Below are 9,343 nucleotides of genomic sequence, written 5' to 3' on the forward strand. Positions count from 1 at the left end.
CCTTCCTCTTCATGAGTTCCTATATTCCAGAAAACTAAAAGCCTATGTCTACGAATAGCTATAGAAGATAAGAGACATGTTATGAGCCCTATAATGATATGATGATCCTATAATAATAATTATGTTATTTATTGCTCACACTCACCTTATATGTTAGTTCCTTCAAGGTGAGGCAGAATGTCAAAGAATGCTCCATAATGAAATCCGGGGATCACGACCTTACATCACCCCGATAAAGTGTAGTTGTTCTTGAGCCCTATGCATGTACTATGATAAACACATTATGATAAATATATTATGATAAGCATACTATGATGAGCATGTATGATGATGATATAACACCGCGCCTATATGGCCGGGCAGTCACCGCTAAGGCGGGCAGCTATACACCATGGCCAGACGGCATGGGCAGGCACCACTAGTGGGCGGCATGAGATAATACCCCGGAGGCGGGAGGCCTGGACGCAGGCTAATGTTATGATTATCACACCGATCCGATATAGACGGGCAGTTTATACATTATCACACCGTACCTATATGGGCGGGCAGCTTATACATTTATGCATATATGACATGACGATGAGTATGAGTAAGACAGGATGCATTACTTCTTTTATATTTGACAGTCAGATACAGATGTTTCATATTGATATTTCCTTTGTATCATTATCTTATTTCATTGTTTATGCCTCTCATACTCAGTACAATGTTCGTACTGACGTCCGTTTCTTTGGACGCTGTGTTCATGCCCACAGGTAGACAGGGAGGAGAGCTTGACTGGGTTCATAGTAGTTGTCAGCCGATTGAAAGCACTCCCTTGTTCCGGATGTGCTTGATTATTCTTTGTGTACATTGATGTATATGTATTTTGGGCATGACGGGGTCTTGTCCCGTCTTCATGTTTAGCATTCCAGTAGAGGCTCGTAGATACGCAGTGTGGGTTAGATGGTTTCACGAGATTGTTACTATGTATATATATTATTTTGATGGCCGAGAGGCATATGTATATAAAAGTATTTATGTTTTTATATGAAATATGATTTTCCTACAATTTGAGTATAAATGTAATAAAAGAGCATTAAATGAGTAAGATGAGTAGTAGAACGAGTGGTGCTCGGTGGATAGCCCCAGGTACCCGTCGCGGCCCCTAGCTGGGTCGTGACACACGGCCTGCTGGTGTCGGTGAACCTTGCCCCGAAGGGCGTACCGATGATGAAGAACCAGCTGCTGATCCCGTGGGCTAAAGCATACCTCTACCACCTCTCGATAGACAGTCGCGCATCATACGGCTTGGCTGACCGCAGGTATAACAAGTATCCGTACTTAAATGGCACTGTCCAATATGCAACTTACCACACTGAGTGCATCGTGGTAATGGCGGTCTCATCTAGGCGGAATCACCTCTATACTGAGAACCCGAGGCTCTGGAACTCTAACCTAGTCCGGAATAAATAGGGCGATCGAACCTCTTGCCTGCAAATCGAGGAGGCGTAGTAGCCGCTGACTAGCCCGAGTGCCTAGAATACTGCTGTCTCTGACCCCCTCTGAACTCACTAATAGCACCTGAGGATCTGGGCCTTTTACTATAACCGCTATCATAGTCACGCTCACTCCTCCGTTGTTGCTGTCGTTTCCAAATTCTGGGCATTGTCCTGGATACGAGAAATATCCATACCTTCCTAAAGTGAGACCGTCAAACAATCATCAATCAAATGTGGCCCCAAACCATTCACGAACCGGTGGTCTCTATCTCTCATATCAACAATCATAGCTAGAGCATACCGAGCTACGAAATTAAAACGAAGATTATATTCCCCGGCACTCATATTCCCTTGCCTGAGGTTTAGGAATCTATCGGCTCTGGCCCGTCAAACCTCTTGCGGCAAATAGTGTCAGAGAAAAGCATCTACAAACTTTTGCCATACCGGTGGAGGTGCATTTACCCCTCTAGAAGATATCCAGGTACTATACCAATGAACCACCACATCTCGCAATCTGTAAGAGGTCAACTCTACCGACTCAATATCAGAAGCATGCATTATCCGCAATGTCCTCAACATCTCATCTATGAAATTCTGCGAGTCCTCGTCCTATTTTGACCCAATGAAATCGGAAGGGTCCAAACTAATAAAATCACGGACTCTGGCGCTAACAGCTCTGTCACCATGACCCGTACCTTGCCGTTGAGCCTGAGCGGCTACTAACTGGATCAGCAACTGAATGTCCTCCCTCATCTCCTATCCTGAGGCATCCGGTGAAGGGACTGGGGGTGCTGGAGCTGGAGCTGGAGCTGGGGCTCCACTATGCTCCTCTGGAATGGGTGGAGTATGAGAAGACCTAGATGGAATCTCATTCTGGGACTCATCCTCCTTTATATCTGTAGGCGGTACCCGCTCAGTCCTCCTACCTGCCACTGACTTACCCTTCTGAGCCGCTATAGCTTTTCTCTTCACAGGCATCGCTGAAATCATAACACACGATTAGGGGAAAAAAATAAGAGAATCCTTATAACATGGCTCTATCGCACGATCTAAGAGAAGAAAGAAGGTCAATCATTCCTAAATTCCCCGCAGCCTCCTATTTATAAGTGTGTCACACTTCACACCTATAAACAAGACTCTACTAGCCACGGCTCGTAGACACATCCCAGGACAAACTGCTCTGATACCACTTTATCACGACCCAACCGGAGGGCCATGATAGGTACCCTGAGCTAACCCCCCGAGCACCTCTTAACATACTTCTCACACTCATATCTAGGCGGACCACGTGGCTAACTCATAAATATCATGATCTATAAGCGCATGAGTTCAAAGAAACAACACTTCTATATAAACATCATAAAACTGTGCCCATATTGATGGCATCCATGGTAGCTCAGAATTATTGAAGGACGTGGATGAAAATTTGGAAGTTCCAAGAAGACCCATGACAAGATCTCAAACGAGGAAATTGCAAGACAAGCTTAATGGGCTGCAATCAACAATTCAAAAGTGTCTTGTGATGGAAGAAGAGCTCCAGCCCAATTCAGATTTTTTCCTCAAGTCTTACACTTATTTGGAGGCCCAAATTAAAGTCCAAAGTGAGATGGAATGAGGCCCAAATCAGCCCCAAAAGAAGAAGTTTCCAGCAGCCCAAAATTAGCCCAAATATTAGTTTCTAGAATAAATATTTAATTGTTGTTTTTATCTATGTTGACTTGCATTGGTCCAAGTATGGGTAGTCTTCTAGGTTGTTTTAATCTATGTTGACTGCCTTGGTCCAAGTGTGGGAAGTCATCTATGCTTCTAGGGAAGATAATTTCCATTTATTTCTATTTTTACTAGCTCCTTCTTACAACTATATAAAGGGGTGATTGTAATTCATTGTAAATGAGATTTTGAGAATATATTATATTGAGAGTTCTTTTGAACCTTTGTGACATTACTTTAGGATTTATCTTTCAACCTAACTAGTTCTTAGTTCAAGGTAGTAAGATAATTTCTTCTTTGATATCTTTGATTTCTTTTTGGTATTCTTTCGAAGGCGATTAGTTCTAAATACTAATTGTTGTCCTAAGTTACTCATAAAGCGGTCGGGATCCGAATCTACTGTTTTTGATTTGTTATCTCAAGTAAAGGCGTTAGATTTCTTCCTATAAATCTATACGTTGTTACTTGGATCTTGTCAAGACTTTAGAACTAACGTTCTTGGAAATTCGTGGATTGTTCCTTCGAATTTCACATAACTTTTATTTTCTAGTTTTTAGATTCTTTTCTATATTTGCTTCCGCACTTCTTATATTTTAATTATAAATTTGGGATCTCCCTAACCTTGTTATTATCAAGTGGTATCAGAGCGGTTCTATCAAGATTCCGTTCTTGATAATCTTGGGGATTTCTTGAAAAAAAAAGAGCAAAAAAAAAAAAAGTACTGTAGCAGTGAACAGTGACAAAAAAAAAAGAAAAAAAAAAGTTTAGTGTTTGCTCTTCAAGAAATTTCTTCCATTTATTTGTTTTCTAAAGATTAAGATAGAAAACAAGAAGAGGTGATCCTAGATCTTTAAAGCTAAGAAGCAATCAATTTTTTTCTTACTCCGTTTATCTTGTTAAAAAAAAAGTCCTTTTTGTTCGAGTCTTGTTTCAACTAAATTCTAATTCTTTCTAGGATTGGTTCTTCATTTTCTTTAGTGCCCAAAAATTCTTTGTTTTACTACTAAGGGCTTGATTCTAGTGGGTTTAATTATAAATCCATGTAGTGTTTTCCCAAAGGTTTTTTGAGCGGAAAAAGGTTTTTTGAGCGGAAAAAGGTTTTTTAATTATAAATTTGGGATCTCCCTAACCTTGTTATTATCACATATGTACAAACTGACAAGGCTACCAAAAATAATATACAACAATATGAACAGATAAAGTTACAGAACACCTAACTATATACATCTATCTACAAACCTCTACAAAGAGTAGAAAAATATCATAAGGAGGGGACAAGACCCTGCTGTGCCCATAAGTACACAAAAGAATAGTTCCAGCCAGACTGTAGCGCTTCTGTGCAAATGCTGATGAAGCAGCCTACGGGTCCGGTCCGTCTCCCTGTCTACCTGCGGGCATGAACGCAGCGTCCATAAACAAAAAGACGTCAGTACGAGTAAAGTACTGAGTATGTAAGGGATGAACAATAACATAATAAAAGTATGAAAGGAGCATGAGATAGGAGAAATAACCTGTACACCTGATTACCTCTTAAGGTGGATATCATGTATGCTTAGCTTTTTAAAAAAAAAAACATTTTTCATACATATATAATATAACTGTTAGTGTTGTAGAACGTACAACCCGATCCATAAATGTTAGTGCTGCGGAACGTGCAGCCTGATCCATATAACATATCATCCCGCGTCCGGGGTAACATCATGACATATTCACTGTAGTGATGTGCACATCTACATTCCGTACCCGGCCGACTATAGTGCGGCTCACTGTGAGAAAAAACATACATATATATAAAGCATGCATGAGAGCCCAAATAAAAGCCCTAAGCGGATCAGAGTGACGTAAGGTCGGTAACCTCTGATGAGTCATTATGGAACCATTATCATCGCTATATCTTACCTTAAAGGAACAATGATCACAAGATGAGATCAACAACAATGAATAAAAATACTTAGTCATACAACAATCTTAATAGTATCATGAGAATATCAAGAACTATAAGCTTTGGTATCTTTGGAAAGAAATCATCATCGTCATCATAAAGAGCGCTTATCAATAATATCATAAGAATCATGAGTTTCTCGCATTTTTAGGAATAAGGATGTTATGGATATTGTGTGAAGATTTACAACAAAGGAATCATGGCTTAAGAAAGAAAGGGTTAGCCTTAACATACCTTTGCGTCTCCTCAACTACCTAACGTTCTTTTCCCAAGCTCGCAAAACTACATTCAAAAGGAGTCGTTCTATAGTTTGGTCTTGACAATACTTATAAGCTCAAACTAGAGTAATTAGTGGGCTAACGAGATTTGGGCAGCACTTCCCCTATTTTATCAGCATCCACCAAATTCCAAATCAACTCCCAACAACAATAACAACATCAACAATTCCATATTTAGGAAAACATATACAACTTGCACCTAAAACAATCCAAAACTTCCTTCTAAATTTCATTCACAACCAACAATTATAACACAATATCCCATAACCTTTCCTACCACATTGTCCTTCACTTTTATGACTTACTAATCTCCAAATCAACTTAGTATAAGGAAATAAAGAGAGAACATACCTCAATCTTGAAGAACCCTAGTTCCCCAACTTTGTTTCAACCCAAAACCAGCATAAAATTTAACTAGGAGCAAGGATCATCATCATCTATGAGTTAACTTAGCTTAGGGTTTTTAAGGCTTGAATTCCACTTGATTTGGCTTAGGAAGTGTATGGATGAGTAGAGAGTGTAGAGAGGAGTGGAAGGGTCTAGAGGATTCTGATTTTGGGTGAAAATAATGACCTAGGTCGTGGCCCTTTTTAATATATAGAAAAGAGAGAATTCCCACCGCCTGCAGTTCGACGGCCGGGTCGACAGTCCGTCGACAGGTCGACGGTCCGTCGACTCACCACCGTTGACCTGCGGAAGGCTCTGTTTCTCTCAGAGTTTTTCAACGAGAAGGTCGACGATCCGTCGATTAGTCGACGGTCCGTCGACTTGACCATCGAATTACTCTGTTGCAGAACTCTGATTTTTCTGATATCTTTTGCCTCCCAACTTTTGATGCTTGCAATACACAGCTTAAACTCCCGCACATGTGGAATAACCATGTAGTATCTTTTATAACCTTGACAACATCCTCACTTACTAACTTCACGTCGACTATCTTACGGTGAAGCTCACCGTATCAAATACGAGGTATAACATTTCAAATTTTTATTATTATTTCATCTAAAACTTTTTTGCTTTGATATTTTACTACGTAATATATATTGTCCTTTTAAATATTTCTTAGACTATAAAATATGTCAGCTGGGAAATATAAATCTGGTTGTTAAGAATTGAATATACAATCTCAAAAAAGAGCTCTTGAGGAAAAGTAGTGAGATATCTGGCATAGATCTTTGTAAAGTAGACTTCTAATGAACAATATGCATATACTTTTTTTTTTTATCCTTTTCTCATTTTTGTGATAAAAATGTTAAGGCCCCTCATTGAAATTTAGTTTTATGCTCCTAACAGTATTGGGCCACCCCTATCTCCAACTCCGATAGAAGTAAATAGGTCCATAAAAATTTATTGGCCCTGATATAGAGTTTCATGGACAGGATTTTCCATATGAATAATGAAAAGAATTAAAGTTGCCATAATTGAAGTCTGTAATCAAGGGGTGCAGTGGTTAACTTAAATTATTTTACAAAATAAATAGTATTGTTAAATTAAGTAATTATTTGAAAATGCCTATAAGAAATCTAATTAGTATTTTAAATCGCTACATGGCGTAATTTTTTGTGAAAACACTAGCAACTTTTAACCCCGCAGGTGTGCTTTGGGCGACCTGCTTAATTTGGTCCCAAAAAGTTTTTGGAATACATTACTTTTCGAGCAGTGTTCTTCATTATTTTTTCTAGAGTATTGAGCATAGTACTTTGGGCTGATCCTTTTTGTTTTTAATAACAACTAGGAATGCGAAATTGAAAAATAAAGCAACTAAAGATAGAATTTAGAGAAGAATCAAAGTGTATGTTGGAAATAATAATTTAAAATTGGTTAGGATTTGGTATTTTAATTCATGTGTAGTTATGATTTATAATCAAATTAGTATAGGAATATGTTGTCCTGTTTTGAGTTAAAATAGGTTTCATACTATTATAAATAGGGGTGCTACTAGTTATTTTCATAACAAGAAAATAAGAGATAACTAGAGATATTGTAGAGATTCATATAGTCTAGCAATAAAATGTTTTTCTTTAAATTCGTATCAAAGCTTCTACCATCCTGGTAGAGATCCAAAGAGCTTCCGCTGCCGGTGGGTGGCTATAACTCATAGATGCCGCCCGTCTGGCCAATGAGTTGATGGAAAACATCGGGCCAATAATATAGGCATGAACAATAATCATGCTGAGAATGATTGAAAAAAATATTACAGGTTTCAAGGGGTGCAAACAAATTTAAACAAGAGGAAGGAACAATCTTCTCTAGAAATTGGAGAAGTGAGTTATAAAAAAATAAAAAGGTTGATGAAAAGTGAATCAACGGGGTTGGAGACAAGTGCTTCAAAAAAAAAAATTGAAGGTTGGTGACAAGTGCATCAACGGGGTTGGAGATAAGTACTTCAACGAGGTTGGAGACAAGTGCTTCAACAAAAATTAAAGGTTGGTGACAAGTGCATCAACGAGGTTGGAGACAAGTGCTTCAACAAAAATTAAAGGTTGGTGACAAGTGCATCAACGGGGTTGGAGACAAGTGCTTCAACAAAATTTGATGTTGGTGACAAGTGCATCAACGGGGTTGAAGACAAGTGCTTCAACAAAATTGGAAGATGATGAGTGACGGTTGAAGAGAAAGTGCTTCAGCATTTGGTGGGTTGGAAACTAGTGCCTCAGCAATTTGAACATGGTGACAAGTGGATCAAGAATTAGATATACAATTTTGAATTACGTGAGAATGTTGGAAATAATAATTCAAAATTGTAGGAAACCAAAATTTGTTAGGATTTGATATTTCAATTTATTTCTAGTTAAGATTTATAGTCAAATTAGTATAGAAATAGGCTGTCTTATTTTGAGTTAAAATAAATTTCATACTATTATAAATAGGGGTGCTACTAGTTATTTTCATAATAAGAAAAAATAAACTACAGATATTATAGAGATTTATAGAATATACGAATAAAATATTTTCTTTCAGTGTAGTTACCAAGTGCATACATATTTGCAGATCAAACGTTGTTTGTGGTTGTTGCACGTCAAACAGAGATTGACATGATCATGTGAGTAGGGACAGGAGGGCAAAATTAAAGAGTGAATTATTTTAGGCCACGCTCTTGGAAGGGAGTCCGGAACCAAAATGCCCAAAAAAAATCACTTTGAATCAAAATATCCCAATAAAAAAAAAAGTTACAAAATTATCTTTAGCGCAGTAATTTACTGCGCTAAAGCAGTTCATGGAGACGGAGCCGTTAACTGCTTTAGCGCAGTATTTTACTGCGCTATTTAAAAGAAAAGAAAAAATTTCTATAATGCAGTAAAATACTGCGTTATAGAAACAGTACAAAAAAAAAATTGCCAACTTTATTTTTTGCAACACTTAGTGTTTTTTTCATACTTTGACCAATGATTAGTTGTGTGTCAAGACTCCGAAACGTCAATATTTTATATAGAACCTGATATTTTTTTCTGCGTACAATAATGTAGGCCCAATACATCAAGGATACGTAGACGTTCAGATCGTCATTTTAGGGGTTGAAAAGGTGCCCGAAGTAAGTTTTGTTTGAAAACTTTAGGTTTAAGTGTTCTATATACATAGACGTCCATTTTTGTTTGTAGACTTGTTGTCATTAGCTTAAGGTTTTTTATTTTTAGGGTTTAGATTTATTGAAAATAAAGTCGTTGTCAAAAGGTTTTTAACTGCAAGTTTTTTTTTTTTTTTGTATAGCGCAGTAAAACAGTACCAAAAAAAAAAATTGGCCAACTTTTGTTTTTGCAACACTTAGTGTGTTTTTGCATACTTTGACCAATGATTAGTCGTATGTCAAGACTCCGAAACGTCAATATTTTATATAGAACCTGATATTTTTTTCTGCGTACAATAATGTAGGCTCAATACATCAAGGATACGTATATGTTCGGATCGTCATTTTAGGGGTTGAAAAGGTGCCC

Source organism: Lycium barbarum, chromosome 9, assembly GCF_019175385.1.
Source record: "Lycium barbarum isolate Lr01 chromosome 9, ASM1917538v2, whole genome shotgun sequence".
Classification (NCBI taxonomy): domain Eukaryota; kingdom Viridiplantae; phylum Streptophyta; class Magnoliopsida; order Solanales; family Solanaceae; genus Lycium; species Lycium barbarum.